General features: G+C 37.8%; 1 protein-coding gene across 4 annotated transcripts in view; it reads right to left on the bottom strand.

The window, feature by feature from the left end:
• LOC136033713 (protein yippee-like 2) overlaps positions 1-16,959 on the bottom strand; it is a 90,762-nt gene that overhangs the window by 38,571 nt on the left and 35,232 nt on the right. For all 4 annotated transcript variants that reach the window (XM_065714592.1, XM_065714593.1, XM_065714591.1 and 1 more), the window contains exon 2: positions 16,476-16,655. The gene's annotated coding sequence lies outside the window, so the exon portion shown is untranslated. The remainder of the gene's footprint in view (positions 1-16,475; positions 16,656-16,959) is intronic.

The raw sequence follows: 16,959 nt of genomic DNA on the forward strand, positions 1-16,959 counted from the left end.
GTAGCAAAATAGTTCAGATATCTGAAGCCCTGCAAACGGTAAGTCTCACTAATATGTATTCTGTCGTCTGGAAGGTATAAACAGAGCCAATAATCTTTCCCACGCCAGGGCGTCAATAACGAAAACGTCAGGGAGGGGGAGAGGACAAAAAGGATTTTTCCGATTATTTTCCAAATGATAATAGCCCAACAGGTATTTTTCAATGAAAATACCAAAACGGTGTTCTTCAATCCCCCCCACTTAAGGACTTGGCCCCCCAATAATTGGTGAGCAATATTCGTGTCGAGTGCTCCCCTCACCCTTCCCAACATATGTACCTATACTTCCACTCTTTAAACTAAATGTTAGTAAACGATATATTTACACCAACTGTAAGAAGCTATTTGTCCAGTAACTATCCAATTTCTATTCATCGTCAAACAAGGAATAGATGCTGATTAGAGCACCCCAAAATAACATATATGATAAGCCAAGTTTCCCGGCAACGGATAAATAGACAAAACAGTAGTTAAATTTGAAATAAGCATAATATTATACTTTTCTTTATTATGAAATCCATTTTAGTAATTGCATAATGCATTTTTCTAATGTTGGCTTACACAACAGTAACTTAGAAACCGTTTTTTATGACACTTGGTAAATACCAAGTGGCATATAGGGATCGCAAATTCTGCCGGTCGATCGGTCTGTCGGCCCCGGTTTTGCTAGTTTAGGCACCTCCAGATAAGCTAGGACGATGAAATTTGGCAGGCATATCAGGAACCAGACCAGATTAAATTAGAAATAGTCACTTCCTCGATTCGATCATCTGGGGGGAGTGAGGGGGCGGTTAATTCGGAAAAATTAGAAAAAATGAGGTATTTTTAACTTACGAACGGGTTATCGGATCTTAGTGAAATTTGCTATTCAGACAAATATTGTGTCTCAAAGCTCTTGTTTTAAATCCCGGCCGGGTCTGGTGACATTGCGGGGGGGAGGGGGGTAGAGGGAGGAACCTACAATCTTGGAAAATGCTTAGAGTGGAGGGATCGGGATTAAACCTGGTGAGGAAAATAAGCACAAGTCCTAGATACGTGATTGACATAACCGAAACGGGTTCGCTCTCATTGGAGAAGTTGGTGGGGAGGGTTAATTCTGACAAATTAGAAAAAATGAGGTATATTTAACTTACGAAGGAATGATCGGATCTTAATGAAATTTCATATTTAGAAGGACCTCGTAACTCAAATCTCTTATTTTAAAACCCGACCGGACCCAGTATCATTGGGGGGAGTATGGGAGGGGGACCGGAAATCTTGGAAAACGCTTAAAGCAGAAAGATCAAGATGAAACTTGGTGGGAAGAATAAGCAGAAGTCCTAGATACATGATTGACATAACCGGACTGAATCCGCTCTGTTTGGGGGAGTTGGAGGGGGTGTTAATTCGGAAAAATTCGAAAAATTGAGGTATTTTTAACTTACGAACGGGTGATCGGATCTTAATGAAATTTGATATTTAGAAGGACATCGTGTCTCAGAGCTCTTATTTTTGATTCCGACCAGATCCGGTGACATTGGGGAGAGTTCGAGGGGGGACCTAAAATCTTGGGAAATGCTTAGAGTGGAGGGATTGGGATGAAACTCGGGGGGGAAAATAAGCACAAGTCCTAGATACGTGATTGACATAACTAGAACAGATCCGCTCTCTTTGGAAGAGTTGGAGGGGGTTTTAAGTCGGAACAATTAGAAAAATTGACATATTTTTAACTTGGTATTTGAAATTTGATGTTTAGAAGGAACTCAAGTCTTAGAGCTCTTGTTTTAAATCCCGACCAGATCTGGTGACATTTGGGGGGGATTGGAGGGGAAAACCAGAAATCTTGGAAAATGCTTATAGTGAAGAAAGCGGGATGAAAATTGGTGGGTGGCTCTTTGGGAAGTTAGGGGGGTCCAGTGCTTTGGCAAGTACGGTGCTTCTGGACGTGCTAGAATGATGAAAATTGGTATACATGTCAGAGATCTGCATACATTGACTTGATAAAGTAGTTTTCCCCCATTTGACCATCTGGGGGGGCTGAAGGGAGAGGAAAAATTAGGAAAAATGAGGTAATTTTAACTTACGAGTGGGTGATCGGATCTTAATGAATTTTGATATTTAGAAGGACCTCGTGTCTCAGAGGTCTTATTTTAAATCCCGACCGGCATTAAGCCTCTGATTTTCCTTTTAAATTAATCTATTGATTCTTAGAATTATGCTAGAGCTCATGCCATATGAGCTCTTAGCTCTTGGCTCTTCTGACCTCTTCACAAGTCCCATATGAGCTCTTAGCTCTTGTTTAATATTGTTCTCAGAAATTTATTCCAACGGCTCTTTATATATAAACGATCCATAAGGCAAAGCAGTTTCATGACCGTTTTGTGAGTATTCTATTTATTTTACTTGCAAATCGCTCTAGTCATGAACAATGATGCAAACCAACCACAGAGTACAAGTTAAAACAGTGCGAAGGAGTATATAATCAGAAGAAGATATAATTATTTGGGACCGTCCTTTTCCCTCCAAAAAATCCCCCTTCCCACGAAAAATTCTCCCAAACATGAAAGATTTCTCCCAATCAAATTTCCGGCCCGCCTGAAATTTGTGTGGGGCCCGCTAGTTTTTTTTTGCTTTTTTTACTAGAGTTGCTGAAAATTTAAAAACACAAGATTTTGAAAATGTATTTTTTTTATATATGCGTGCGACACATACACTTTTCGTAAACCATACACTACAAGTCTATGCACACATACTACGCTACGCAAACATCCTAAGATCAAAACAACATCCTCTAATGCAAATGTTGATGATAAAATCTAAGCTGGAAAACAATGTCAAAGGTCTCATTGACTTTATTGTAGAGATCACTTTTACTGTAGAATAACTTTTATTGTGAAATAGATATTTGTTTCTTTCTATGTGTGTGTGTTATTTGTTTTCAATTTAAAAGACGAAGTTAATGGCTGTTAATTGTCGAACAGTTTGTGGTAAAGAACTGTAAGTAAGGAGCGACTCGGCTCTATATTAACCAAAACTCTTGAAAATGGAATCTTAATATCAGTAGATACATCAAAAGAATCAGCTTATTATGTGATTCCAAATATATAAGATTCATCAAGTATAGTGTTACTCGTAAAAAGTTACGAGCCAGAGAATACTTGCCTGATTTTGAAAATAGGGGGAAACACCTCCTATAGTTCAAGGAATCTAAATGAAAATCACGCCATCATATTCAACACCATAGAACCCTACTGTAGAAGTTTCAAGCCCCTATATACAAAAATGTGGAATTTTGCTATTTTGCCAAAAGGCAGATCAACGATGCGTGTTTATTTATTTAAATATTATCTTCTTTTTTTCTTGGGTGATCGTATTGAAATAATGGCCTAGAAGATCGGAAGAGGACGCATTCGAACGAAAATTAAAAGTTCTAGTGCCATTTTTACGTGGCCAAAAAGATTGGAGGGCAACTGGGCTCCTCAGACGCCCGTTTTCCCCCAAAGTTATAATAGATTGTAATAGAAAGTATATGGACATTTTTCGGGGGGGATTGCGGTTGGGGTGGATTTTCACAAGAATCTTCCTTGGGGAGAAAAATTTCCAGGGGGATTTCCTGGGGAAATATTATACGGGGGGGATTTACATAATTATTATACGAAATTCTTCTTTGATTGTCTTAGATTCTCTTTGCCAAATTTTACATGTGGTGATGTAATGGGGGAATTATTCGCGGGCTATTTTTCGCGTGTTTTGACTTCCGGGAAATAATTTCCACAGAAGGGGGCATTTCGGGAGTCATTGAGAAACTGATTAGAGATTAAAGTATTATTCAAATGAAAGAATGCTAAGGAGCATTTTTCAGACTGAATAACCTGTAAGCAATTTTACGGGGGGGGGGAGTACACTTTACGTTTTATGAAATTTCCACGGATGAGTTTCCGTGAGGGGGGTTATATTTTATAGAGGGTGAGCCAAATTTACTGGCATTATTTGAAAAACGATCAGAAATGAAATAAAAAGTTTTTTTTTAACTGAAAGCAAGGAGCAACATTAAAACTCAAAACGAACGGAAATTACCCCATATATGAAGGACTGCTCCCTCCTCAATACCTTACTCTTTGCGCTAAAGTTTGACTGTTTGTCCCAACTTTTTAAGTGCGGCTACTGGAACACGAGGCCGTTTAATTAGCATAGGAAGCTTTTTTAAAAGGAGTTTTAGCGTAAAGAGCAAGGTATTGAGGAAAGGGAAACCGTTCATATACGGGAAAAGTCTGCCAAAACTGATGTGCAAATTTCGATTTAATTCTTCATGTACGGTGAGCCAAATTTGAACCTGCATTAGTAGAAAAAAGTTCGGAAATTAATTTAAAAAACAAGTTTTTTAAGTGAAAGTAAGGAGTGATATTAAAACTTAAAACGAACAGAAATTATTCCGTATATTAAAGGGGCTCTTCCCTCCACAAGGCCTCGCTCTTTACGCTAAAGTTTGACTTTTTGTCGCAACTCTAATTTTTAAAACAATAAAAACTTTAGCATAAAGAGCAAGACATTGAGGGGGGCAGCCCCTTTCACTTACGGAACAATTTCTGTTCGCTTTAAGTTTTAATGTCGCTCCTTACCTTAAGTTTTAAAAGCTTGTTTTTTATTTAATTTCTTTATGTACCCGTTTCATTTGAAATTTAATAGGTTTAGCAGCCCATTGAATCATTTCAATTGACAATGTGGCTCATTATAATAAAAGATTGGGCATCCCTATCCATAACAGGTAGCAAAAGGACCAGCTATCAAAAAGATTCCACGACAGGGGCTGGTTAGTCTTCGATCATTTTCGACTTAAAAGAAGAACTAGAACTCTTGATTTCTGACCGATTGAGTATCCTCCGAAGTTTCTACGACCATGAGGGGGATTGGACATGAAGAGAGGGCAGCCCTTTCTTACATGGAATAAATTCAGCTCGTTTCGGGATTTAATGTTACTCCTTAGGCATCCTCTCATAATAACGGCATTGACCAGAAATACTCCCAGAAATCAAGAGAGATTATTCATCAATTTCTGCCACAACCCCCTTCCTTAGAACTAATTCTATACGTATTTGGAGGCTCAATGAGAGTTGGGATGTTTTGGCACTAAAATGCATCTTTTGAGGCATCTGCCCGCTTCCTAACTACAAAACGATCAGAGAACCGTACTAGAGGTTTTAAGCTCATATTTACAAAATGTGTATATTTTGCCACAGAAAGGTCACGGATGTGTGTATTTTTTCTGACTTATGGATTGATTCCACAGTATTCATTTTATCTGTTGTTGGTTTTTTCCACACAGTTAGCTTTCTTATCCTTTCAATTTGGATTTTCACTTGTCTTTACTTTCCGCGTTGTTCATGTTTGTCTTTATTTTTACCCGCTTTGTTTCGTTCTCATTTTCGCTCAGAAAATGCGAACAAGTTTCCTTGAGACTATCTCAAGGATTTTCCCTTCTCAAGGAGGTTTTTAGACTTTTTAATTCTTTAATTTTGTTTCGATTTCTTTTTACTTTGTGCGTTGTCTGTTCTTGACTTTTTATTTTTATCTCGTTTTATTTCGTTCGCATTTTTGCTCAGAAAATGTGATGAACTATTGGATTTCATTGATTTTTTCTTTTTTACTGAATAAAGCATGTTATATTTTATTAAAAAGGCAGACATCTGGTCCTTTTATCACCCCTAGGACAGCTGATCGACATTTCGAGGTACAATGGACGCTGAATTTTACATGGGAGGAGGTGGAATTATCCAGGAAATATTCCGGGGGGGGGGCACCAAGCACCCATTATTATCGTTGATAATTGTTTCTTTATATGTGTTCTCTTCGAATATGTGTATATCTTATTTAATTATTTAGATTGTTTAATTGTTTTTAATTTATTTAAATTGATTTGTTTTCTTATTTCTTGACCATAGAAAGTTATTTATTAGTCTAAAGAGCAATAAGGGGCCCAGGACAAATAAGAAGCCAATATAATCAAGAGAAAAAAAAAACAAGATAAACGAAACTTTATAAAATTCAAACAAGTATAAAAAAGGGAGGATCTAGGGATTCAGGCAATGAGGCTTAATCTTTTAGTGTTATTAGTGTTGGAAGGAGAACGTCGAGCAGGGTGGTGGCCGTCACGCCAAGGATCCCCGGGGGCCTTGTGGTAACTATATTCCTAAGAAGCATCAATAGATAAGACAATAAAAAAGGATCACGAATTTACGGTTTCAAATACGGTGGAGCCAAAAAATCCACAAGATATGTTTTTAGGCAAAGCAACAACTATTGTAGAGCACCTGAAATCAAGATTTATCAATGGTAGCTGGAATGCAAGATCTGTGAAGCAAGAAGCCAAACAAGCTGAATTGCTACCATTGTTCTACTTTTACTAATCTAGAGTTGGTGACACCTGAAGGCTCCATCGTGTTGGTTACATAATGAACTAAAGATAAAAACCTATTGTTTGCCGGGAATCAGTTCCCTTGAAATTAGACTAAAAGTAGGGCACGCAGACAAGTATACTATCAGCCCATAGCCCTTCTCGAGACCCGTGTCACTGCTGATGCCGCCAAGGAGAGCCGCTCCTAGGGTTGGTGGTACCCGAAGAAAATTAAATTGCAGCGCTCGCCTCCCGACTCAAATATTAGCAAAAAAAGCCGAATCAAAACGAAAAACTTCATCATAGTGGGCAAGCCCCCAACCACGGTGCCCCCAGCTGCGGCATCCGGGGCTGCTGACCCAATTGCCTTCCCCCCTTGAACGGCTTCCGAGAATGAAAATTCTGATCCTGAGAAGAGATGGGAGATCTTAAAAAGAGCATTGAGAGAAGCCACCAATGCAAACCTAGATGGAGGCGAAAGCTAGACGACAATAATGGATTACTGCTAAAACCATACAGCCCTAAATATAAACGGCCTGAAATAACCAACAAAAGAACTGTGGAGAATAGAGAACTGTGAGGTAATCTGTCTTTCTGAACCGCTGAGAAATATGGGAAACTAATCTCTTGTCGTAAGACAAAACCTTTTAGAATGATAATTCGACAGTAGCACACCCTGGCCAACAGCTGCAATTAGGGTATCGGGGGGTCTGTGCTCGATCGGACCTGCGTGTGATAATGTTAACCTTCTTGTTATCTGGGTTACATTGGAGGTGTCTACTTGATTTCAGTTAAAATTGGTAGTTATGATTTTAGTACTGCTTTAATAACTCCAACATTACAGCATATAGAGGATTTGCTACTAGAATCCAGTGTCCGATGTATATATTGTGGTACATGTGTATTAAGCGCCGATAAAAAGATTTAGTGATGGTGGGTTTTTACAAATCTCTATATTTAAAATTCAAGTTACGATCACATGTGTGACGGCTCGTTCAAATGAGCGTAAACCCCTTGTGAATGGACGCGAAGATGCACGTTCGCCAAAGAATGAAATCATACCTAAGTCTCACTTAATTCTTCAATTTATTCAATTAAATTCAAATTAATCAAATTCTACGATAGCGTGTCCCACCCAAAAATAGTCTTATGTTTTGCTTCACAATTTTGATCAAGGCTACTGCAACGATTCACGGGGCCTCGGTATGGAAGTTGTAACATATTCATCAGTAAATAGAAAATTTTATCAAGACATTTTTATAAAAGTTTGTTTTATTTCAATCAACTTCTTCTTTTTAGATTCCAGATACATATATGGTTGCTTCTCGACAACCGAGTTGTTGAAAATGATTGAAAAAGAATGATTGTCGAGTTGATTGATTGGTAAAAGAATATATATATATATATATATACATATATATATATATATATATATATATATATATATATATATATATATATATATATATATATATATATATATATATATATATATATATATATATATATATATATATATATATATATAGTGTCTTCCGATATGTAATTTTTGCAATGCTGACCATTAAACTATTTCAGTGGAAATGTATATATTATTCTTACTAGGGGGTAACAGCTGTATAAAAAGGGGGAGGGGCAGTAATACCTGACAAATATACACCAGGGAGAAATTTACGTTATTTCTTCTATTTTTGAGATTTTTATACAATATGTACCATCAAAGAAACACAAGCAAACTGGGATTTATATTACGTAAACAATCTTTGGACTGAGTCCATCTAATCTACGCGGCATGGAATTTAAAAAACTGAAGAATGTCAACATTTAAAATTCATGCCAGAACGTGTTTAGGTTCATCAGTCCAATAAAAACAAACGTGCGAAAATTTGGAAACAGATAAGTCAGTCAATCAATACAAAATAATAACAATTGTTGCTAGACGTGAACGCGGGAAATTGGAGAGGAGGGGGGACACAAATGATGAACGTAACAATTAGGGAACCTACATTGAAAAGATAATAGTCATGGGGAAACTTGCTCAGAGGGGCACAGACACCAAAGCCTAACTCATGCACGCAGGTGATAGTGGCTTTATTTAGGCTAAATGTTAAATTTTCCTAGGAGGGCCACTGAACAGCGCTTATAGTATCTCCACACCCCTCCGAGGTATAGGTAAAAATAAAAACATCGATGGCCTAACAACAGTCATCAATCGAATTTTTAAAAACATGAAATGGTGCTTATCTGTTATAGCAACAAGACTCAAGAAGAGAAGTTAGATTAATCCTAATGAACTATACCCAAGTATGATGAAAATAAATTACTTTAATAGGAAAATTATGGAAACTACAAAAGAGAATTGTGGAAATCAGGCCCCCCAGAACGCATTATGTACGTGGTTCCTAATCTAACCAAACCAAAATACCAACTAAATTATGTAACTAAAATATACCTACAATGTAGTGTATATACATAATTGTATATTATACAATAATTCAATCACTCAAAAGTGAGGACACGATCATAAATCCCAGAGATAAAAGGAGGTCTTTACAAAGTCATTTTATTGCCGGTGGACAACAAGAGACCTCGTTTATAGTTTTTTTCAAATTTTCCTTAAAAGCGAAAAAGCTTCACGAAGATAAAATTTAAATATCATTAGAACTTTTCAGGGGGCCAATAACTTTAAAATTATAACGTCCACAATAACACGTGAAGGGAAAAACGCCATTAAGCCAACTTGAAAAACAACTTAAAATGGAGAAATGAAGTGTTAGCTAGCCACCGACAAAATGGCCAGAAACTAAAGTAGATTTCACAGTTTTCAGGCATAAACTTTTCGCATATGACAAAATTTAGCCAAGGATTCTCCATTAGCAGTAATTTGAAGAAACGTAGCAAGTTGTAAGCTTTAAAATATTGAGAAAATTTGTGTTTTGTTAGAAAGTTATCAATAAAAGTAATATCTAGTTGGCTTGTGAGTCTGAAAAATGTTTGTAAGTGTCATGTCATATTCATTACGAGTCATCAAGTTCAGGATTCTCAACCAAGGCAGTCCATCCCCTCTGTGAGAAAGTGAGCCAGTTATTGAATCAGGAACTTACATAAGAGAGGATCTTTTGACTATTTCCGCCAAAAATTCAAGTTCTTACGAGTTCACATAGAGTTTCCAAAATCTTGAGTTTCCAGGTGCATACAATTTATGTCTTCTAATTTTTTTTCCAGCCTTCCTCCCCTCAAAGGGAAAAATTCCAGGTAGTCTGATTGTACTATGGTATGGTATTTGGACTTTTTTCAAAATATGTGTGCTTTATAACGTTTGGGCTTAAATTACATAAAAAAGAAATACTGAAAATTTCCACTTGTGCAAAATTTTTCTAACTGATATCTTACACATTGATGAAAATTATAAATCCTGAATTAAAATCCTTCACCGAGTTCAAAAAGAAAAAAAAAATCTATAAAAGTACTTCGACCAAAATTCCTAATTTTAAAGTCGGTAACCTATAAGAAAAATAAAGAAGAGGCATTTTCACTCAATTCCTTTACTGTCCTTATTTTTACGCTTTTACCTCCGAATGACGTACGAGTGACATTTTGTCAAGTAACATTTTTAGTCACAAGCGACTTTGTTTTTAGCGACAAAAGACGTAATTTGTACCCCCTTTTTCTTTCATTCTTTCTTAAACAATTGTATTTACATTGTCAACAAAACCTGTTTTTATTCAGTTTCACAATCCATTCTAGGCATACCTTTGTCGTTACTTATTATGAAATAAAAAAGTTTTTTTTTAACTGAAAGTAAGGAGCAACATTAAAACTAAAAATGAACAGAAATTACTTCGTATATGAAAGGGGCTACTCCCTCCTCAACGCCCCAATCTTTACGCTAAACTTCGACTCTTTCTCTCAACTCTACTTTTTAAAACAGTAAAAAACTTTAGCGTAAAGAGCGGGGTGTTGAGGAAGGAGCAGCCCCTTTCATATACGAAGTAATTTATGTTCGTTTTAAGTTTTAATTTCGTTCCTTACTTTCAGTTAAAAAAAAACTTGTTTTTTTTTAATTTAATTTCTGAACGTTTTTGAATTAATCCATGTTTTGATTCTGGCTCTCCGCAGATGAATAATTAAAACGAAATTTGCATATTAATTTTTTTTTGGCTAAATGGCTTTCTCATAGTTTTGATCGAATGATTTTGAAAAAAAAGGAGCGAGGGAGGAGGCCTAGTTGCCCTCCGATTTTTTTTGTTACTTAAAAAGGCAACTAGAACTTTTAATTTTTTACGAACGTTTTTATTAGTAAAAGATTTACGTAACTTACGAATTAGCGTACGTAACGAACTTCTGCATTCGTATGTTTTCATAACGTATATGAGTGGGTTCACCCCCTGGTCACTACCTCGCTCTTTACACTAAAGCTTTATTTTTGTCCCTATTCCTTAAGAATGACCTCTGAATCACAAAGGCCGTTGAATAAATAGTTAAAATTACTAAAAATACTTTAGCGTAAAGAGTGAGGTATTAGGAGGAGGTGAACCCCTCACATGCGTAATAATTTCTGTTCGTTTTAAGTTTTAATGCTGCTCCTTACTTTCAGTTGAAAAACTTTTTCATATTTATTTTTTCATTGTTTATTTTAAACAATACCAGAAAATCCTGCGCTCCCTTCATGGAAATTTTCTTCCCCATGACAAATTCCTCCATGGAGAGTTCCCCCAACATATCCTCCTCTTCTCAACCCCTCCCCCAACCAAAAAAATCCCCCTGAAAACGTCTGTACACTTCCCAATAACCATTACTATAAGTAAGCAATGGTAAGCAATGTAAGCAATGGGGGAGTTCGCCAAACCTTCACAGAAAAAACATTCCAGCACCCTAACTAGCGGATTCACCACTGTTTTAATAGTGGGGCGACGAATACTTTCTGCTAGGGTCGTCGCAATACGCACCATATATCAAGGATGCCGCAACCGGCTGTTTTTCAATATAGTAACCTCCCATTTTCGAAACGACTCACGTGAATAAATTTGACGGTCGGACCGTCACTCCCACATTTCTGTCGCGAAATAGCCATTCGGCTAGATTTTTCTTCGGGTCGTTGGCAAAGGAGACACCATCGATAACCTCCCAGGGACTAAACCATCCCTTGGGAGAGAAAAATAGCAACTTAGAAGCGTCCTAGTCTCGACAATGCTTTCAGGTATTTTGCTGAACTTATTAGGTAAGGCTTTTTGTTCAGTCATTTTATGGCATCGCAGTAAGATTAAAATCAATAAAGATAAAAAATCTTATCAATTCCATGTTATTCTTTGCACATGTTTTTTTTTCTGTAAATAAATCAAACAAAGGATTTCACGTTTGGCGATAGGGAAAAATCTTCATTTGGCTGTTTGACAATTCCATAGGAAACGTGACTGGAATCATTATAGAGCAAAATACCCGTTTCGTTTTTCGCTTTTTTGGTACAGAAACAAAACTGACAAGATTTACGGCTTTCAACTCCTTTGAAGGACAACAACAATAACCATAGCACATGGCATAGTTTTTATTATTTGTAGTTCCTCTATCATGAACTCTATACCTGTAAAGTTTTTACAGATGGATACAGAAATAAAAAATAATTAGAATAGTCAGGGGATAGGCACGTATTTGTGAATTCATTCAGGGGTCCAAACTTGAAAGGACGGGGGTAAATAATTTGTAAGGAGGTCCAACCCCAAGGATGGCATCTGTTCTCGAGAGCCCTAAAATTTCTGAAACCAATTTCTTCAAGTAAGGCTTTCCATCTTGCCTCACAAGAAAGTCCCTGGATGGGTAGCTCCCCTTCCCCTTCCTACCACGATTCTGAATGCATCCAAAGCACTAGGCCAGGTTGAAAATAAGTGCTGAAAGTTATTAAGTGCAGAAGAAGCCCCAAAAGGACAACAACCTATTCATCTACAAAACTGAACTACATCAAAACTTTCCCCAGAGGAAGGGCAAGGTTCAAGAATTGGCTTTCTTGTCTTAATGTTTACTCCATTTATTAAGAAGACAGCATAGCTTCGGAGCTTCTGTTTAACCATTTAGAGGTTTAGCTGAAGAAATATCTAATAAAGCAAACCAGGCATTGAAATGGCTGGAAATATTTACAAGTTTAATTTTGGTAAAGCTTCCTAGTGACAAACGGCAGGGTTGATGACCCTATTGATGTTACTCAAAAGGCAGTGTTTCATGTCAAGCCTGTTCAACATGTTAATACCCTACGTTACCTTGTTTTCTACATTATTCCAATCTTTCTTGGAAGTATGACATTGAAAACATTTTCTGCCAAATTACTTGACGTGTGGGCATTCCTACGACGACTGATGCATTTATTCCACATAGGATAATACATTCACTCTATCACTCTGATATAAACATATATATACATTCTTAATCTCTAGTTTAGGGCCTAAAACTACAACTACTCACAAGTCACTGGAGCACAAATCCACTAGAGGCCAACACTGCTACGCACACTCTTCCATCCCAATCTATTTAAAGCCTCCCTCTTTACGCCTTCGCAAGAAACGCAATTTCCCTAAATCCTTTCTTCGGCCTTCACCCACCCAATCTGGGGAAAAGCTGTTTTTTGTTTGGCCATAGATGGCTGGCCGAAAAGTATGTTCTTAGGAAATTTGTCATCCTTCATCCACTGAATATCTTTCTGTCACTATAGTCCTAGAAAGGAGGATAGAATCACGTTCTTGGTACAGCTTACTGATTGAAACACCGTTAGTCAGACAGGTACCCAAGACAGTCCGTAGACAATTCCTCTGGAACATATCTGATAAATCTTCCTTCGTCTTTCAGAGCGTCCGCGTTTCAAAACCATACTTAATCATTGTCATCACTGTAGCCTCAAATATTCTAATCTTGGCTCGCAAACTCATCTTTTTATGCTCCCAAGCTTTTTTCAACTTTGAAAAAACACACTGCGCCTTGGCTATTCTACTTTTAATATCTTCACTGCATTTACCATCTTAACTGATAACGCTACCTAGGTAAATAAAGAAATCACCACTTCACCTTCGATTATTCCCAGTCTAGGCACCTAAGTCTTCTAACATTAATTTTCAACCCAACTCTTGCGCTCTGAGCTTTCAATATTACTACAACTACTACTACCACTACCTCCCTGCAGTACCAAGCCGGCTAAGGCCAACAGAGCTACTTACGCTCCTCTACAATCCCAATCTATTGAAAGCCTCTTTGTACCCTCCCAAGAAATTCCATTTCCCTTAAATCTTTCCCTACGACAAACTCCCACTGGGGATAACCTACTTTTTGTTTGGCCCTAGAAAGTTGCCGGACGACTACAATCTTTGGCAATCTGTCATCCTTCAACCGCAGAACGTGGCCAAACCATCCCATTCTTTCTCGCATTATATCCCCACAAAGCGGAATTAAACCAGATTTTTCGTACAGCCTACTGTTTAAGATACGGTCAGTCAGTCGGGTACCCAAACCAATCCGTAGGAAATTTCCCTGGAAAACATCTAGCAAATCCTCAACCGTTTTTCGGAGTGCCAACGCTTCAGAATCATACTTGACCACTGTCTTCACTACTCCTACTTCATTAAAGTTGTCGTACTTTGTCAAAATGAATTTGACAAGGAACATATCAGTATGAACAACTGGCCTGTTGTATGGGTTGTTTTTTGGGTTGTATGAACAAGTGTTATAAATGATAATTCGTTTGAAGAAAAAGAAGTGTTTTCCCACCACCTGAAAAATTAACAAATCTACGACCTGGACCGTCATTTAAAACAAAACCAATAAGGGCAGCTAAAGCAAAGGGCATTGGCAAATTGTCGAAAGTAATAAAAATCCAAAATGAAGAAGAAAGAAAAATGGGGTTAGAAGAAAAGCGAGAGTGGATTAAAAACTTACAAAAATTGAAAATGACAAATTGAAAATGACAAAAGACAAGCCGAGGCAGAAGTCGAAGTTAAACATTTTATAAGAGCTCCAAGCGACGAAATAGATATAAACAACGACATTAGAGTTTATAAGGATTTAAGCCAAGAACCAGATACTGCATCAGCCTCTTCTAAAAAAAAACAATTGTTCGGCGTTATGTTTTTCATAATGGCGAAAAACAAGCCAAGGCAAAAGCTAAAGGTCCAATAACAAAAAAAATGCAATTTTAAAAAGGCGCTAATTCAAATTTAAAATCAACTAAAAGATTGCTTTAAAAGGAAAATCAGAGGCTTAATGCCGGTCGGGATTTAAAATAAGAGCCTCCACCCAGCTCCCCCAAAGAGAGCAGATCCGTTCCGGTTATGTCACTCCCATATCTAGGACTTGTGATTATTTTTCCTAACAAGTTTCATCCCGATCCCTCCACTCTAAGCGTTTTCCAAGATTTTAGGTTCCGCCCCCCCCCCCCGAAACTTCCCCTTCACCGGACCCATTCGGGATTTAAAATAACAGCTCTGAGACATGATATCCTTCCAAATATCAAATTTCATTAAGATCCGATCACTCCTTCGTAAGTTAAAAATACCTCATTTTTCTAATTTTTCAGAATTAGCCCTCTCCCCCCAAATTTCCCCAAAGAGAGCACATCCGTTCCAGTTATGTCAATCACGTATCTAGGACTTATAATTATTTTTCCCATCAAGTTTCATTCCGATCCCTCCACTCTAAGCGTTTTCAAAGATTGTAGGTCCCCCCCAACTCCCCCCAATGTTACCAGATCCGGTCGGGATTTAAAGTAAGAGCTCCGAGACTCGATATCTTTCCAAACATAAAATTTCAGTAAGATCCGATCACTCCACCGTCAGTTAAAAATACCTCATTTTTTAATTATTCAGAATTAACCCTCCTCCCCCCAACTCCCCCGAAGAGAACAGATCCGTTCCGGTAATGTCAATCACGTATCTAGGACTTATGATTATTTTTACCACCAAGTTTCATCCTAATCCCTCCACTAAGCCTTTTCCAAGATTTTAGGCTCTTCCCCCTCCCCCCACCAGCTCCCCCCAATGTCACCGGATCCGGTCGGGATTTAAAATAAGAGCTGTAAGACACGATATGCTTCCAAACATCAAATTTCATTAAGATCCGATCACTCCTTCGTAAGTTAAAAATACCTCATTTTTCTAATTTTCAGAATTAAACCTCCCCCCCCCCAACCCTACCGAAGAGAGCGGATCTGTTCCGGTTATGTCAATCACGTATCTAGGACTTGTGCTTATTTTTCCCACCAAGTTTCATCCCGATCCCTCCACTCTAAGCGTTATCCAAGATTTTAGGTCCCCCCTCAATTCCCCCCAATGTCACCGGATCCAGTCGGGATTTCAAATAAGAGCTCTGAGACACAATATCCTTCCAAACTTCAAATTTCATTAAGATCCGATCACTCCTTCGTAAGTTAAAAATACCTCATTTTTCAGAATTAACCCTCCCCCCCACTCCTCCAAACAGAGCAGATTCATTCCGACTATGTCAATAACGTATCTAGGACTTCTACTTATTTTTCGCACCAATTTTCATCCCGATTCCTCCACTCTAAGCGTTTTCCAAGATTTTAGGTTTCCTCCTTCCAACTCCCCCCAATGTCACCGGACCTGGTCGGAATTTAAAATAAGAGCTCTGAGACACAATATCCTTCCAAACATCAAATTTCATTAGGATCCCATCACCCATTCGTAAGTTAAAAATACTTCATTTTTCTGTTTTTTCTGAATTAATCGGCCCGCCACTCCCCCCCCCCTAGATGGTCAAATCTGGAAAACGACTATTTCTAATTTAATCTGGCCCGGTCCCAGATACGCCTGCCATATTTCATCGTCCTAACTTACCTGGAAGTGCCTAAAGTAGCAAAACCGGGACAGACAGACCAACAGACCGACCGACAGACAAACCGACAGAATTTGTGATCGCTATATGTCACTTGGTTAATACCAAGTGCCATAAAAACGTACTTGAGTGTATTTTAACATGGGCTTAAGATATAGCTTATAAAGAAAATCAGCCTTCGATAGTAAGAGCTCCAGAACGATGTTTATTAGACGTAAGACTGAAATAAGATGACTCACCCTGAGAAGAGTCTTCTAAGACGGTGTGCAGGCCAGCAAAGCCAAGGTAATGAATTAGGGGCCAGGATTAACGCCTTTACTATGTCACAAACATACAGTCTTCAATGAATGCATAACAGTTTGTCTTGTAAGATGTTTAAGTCAAAATTAACAAATACCTGCCATGTCTTTGCTTGCAGCCTGAAAAAAGAAATTTTGTTTCTTAAAATGACTAGCAATTTTACACATACACTTCAGCTTAGGTAAGTTAGGTAATGTTTTTTGACTGCAAGTAAGGAGCACCATTAAAACTTAAAACGAACAGAAATTATTCCGTATATAAAATCAGTTCTCAGCAACGCCTCGATCTTTACGCTAGAGTTTGACTCTTTATCACAGCTCTACTATTTAAAAGAATAAAAACAAGAGCTAAGAGCTCATATGGCACTCGTGACGAGGTCGGAAGAGCCAAGAGCTCATATGGTATGAGCTCTAGCAAAATTCT

Source organism: Artemia franciscana, chromosome 12 (assembly GCF_032884065.1).
Source record: "Artemia franciscana chromosome 12, ASM3288406v1, whole genome shotgun sequence".
Classification (NCBI taxonomy): Eukaryota; Metazoa; Arthropoda; class Branchiopoda; order Anostraca; family Artemiidae; genus Artemia; species Artemia franciscana.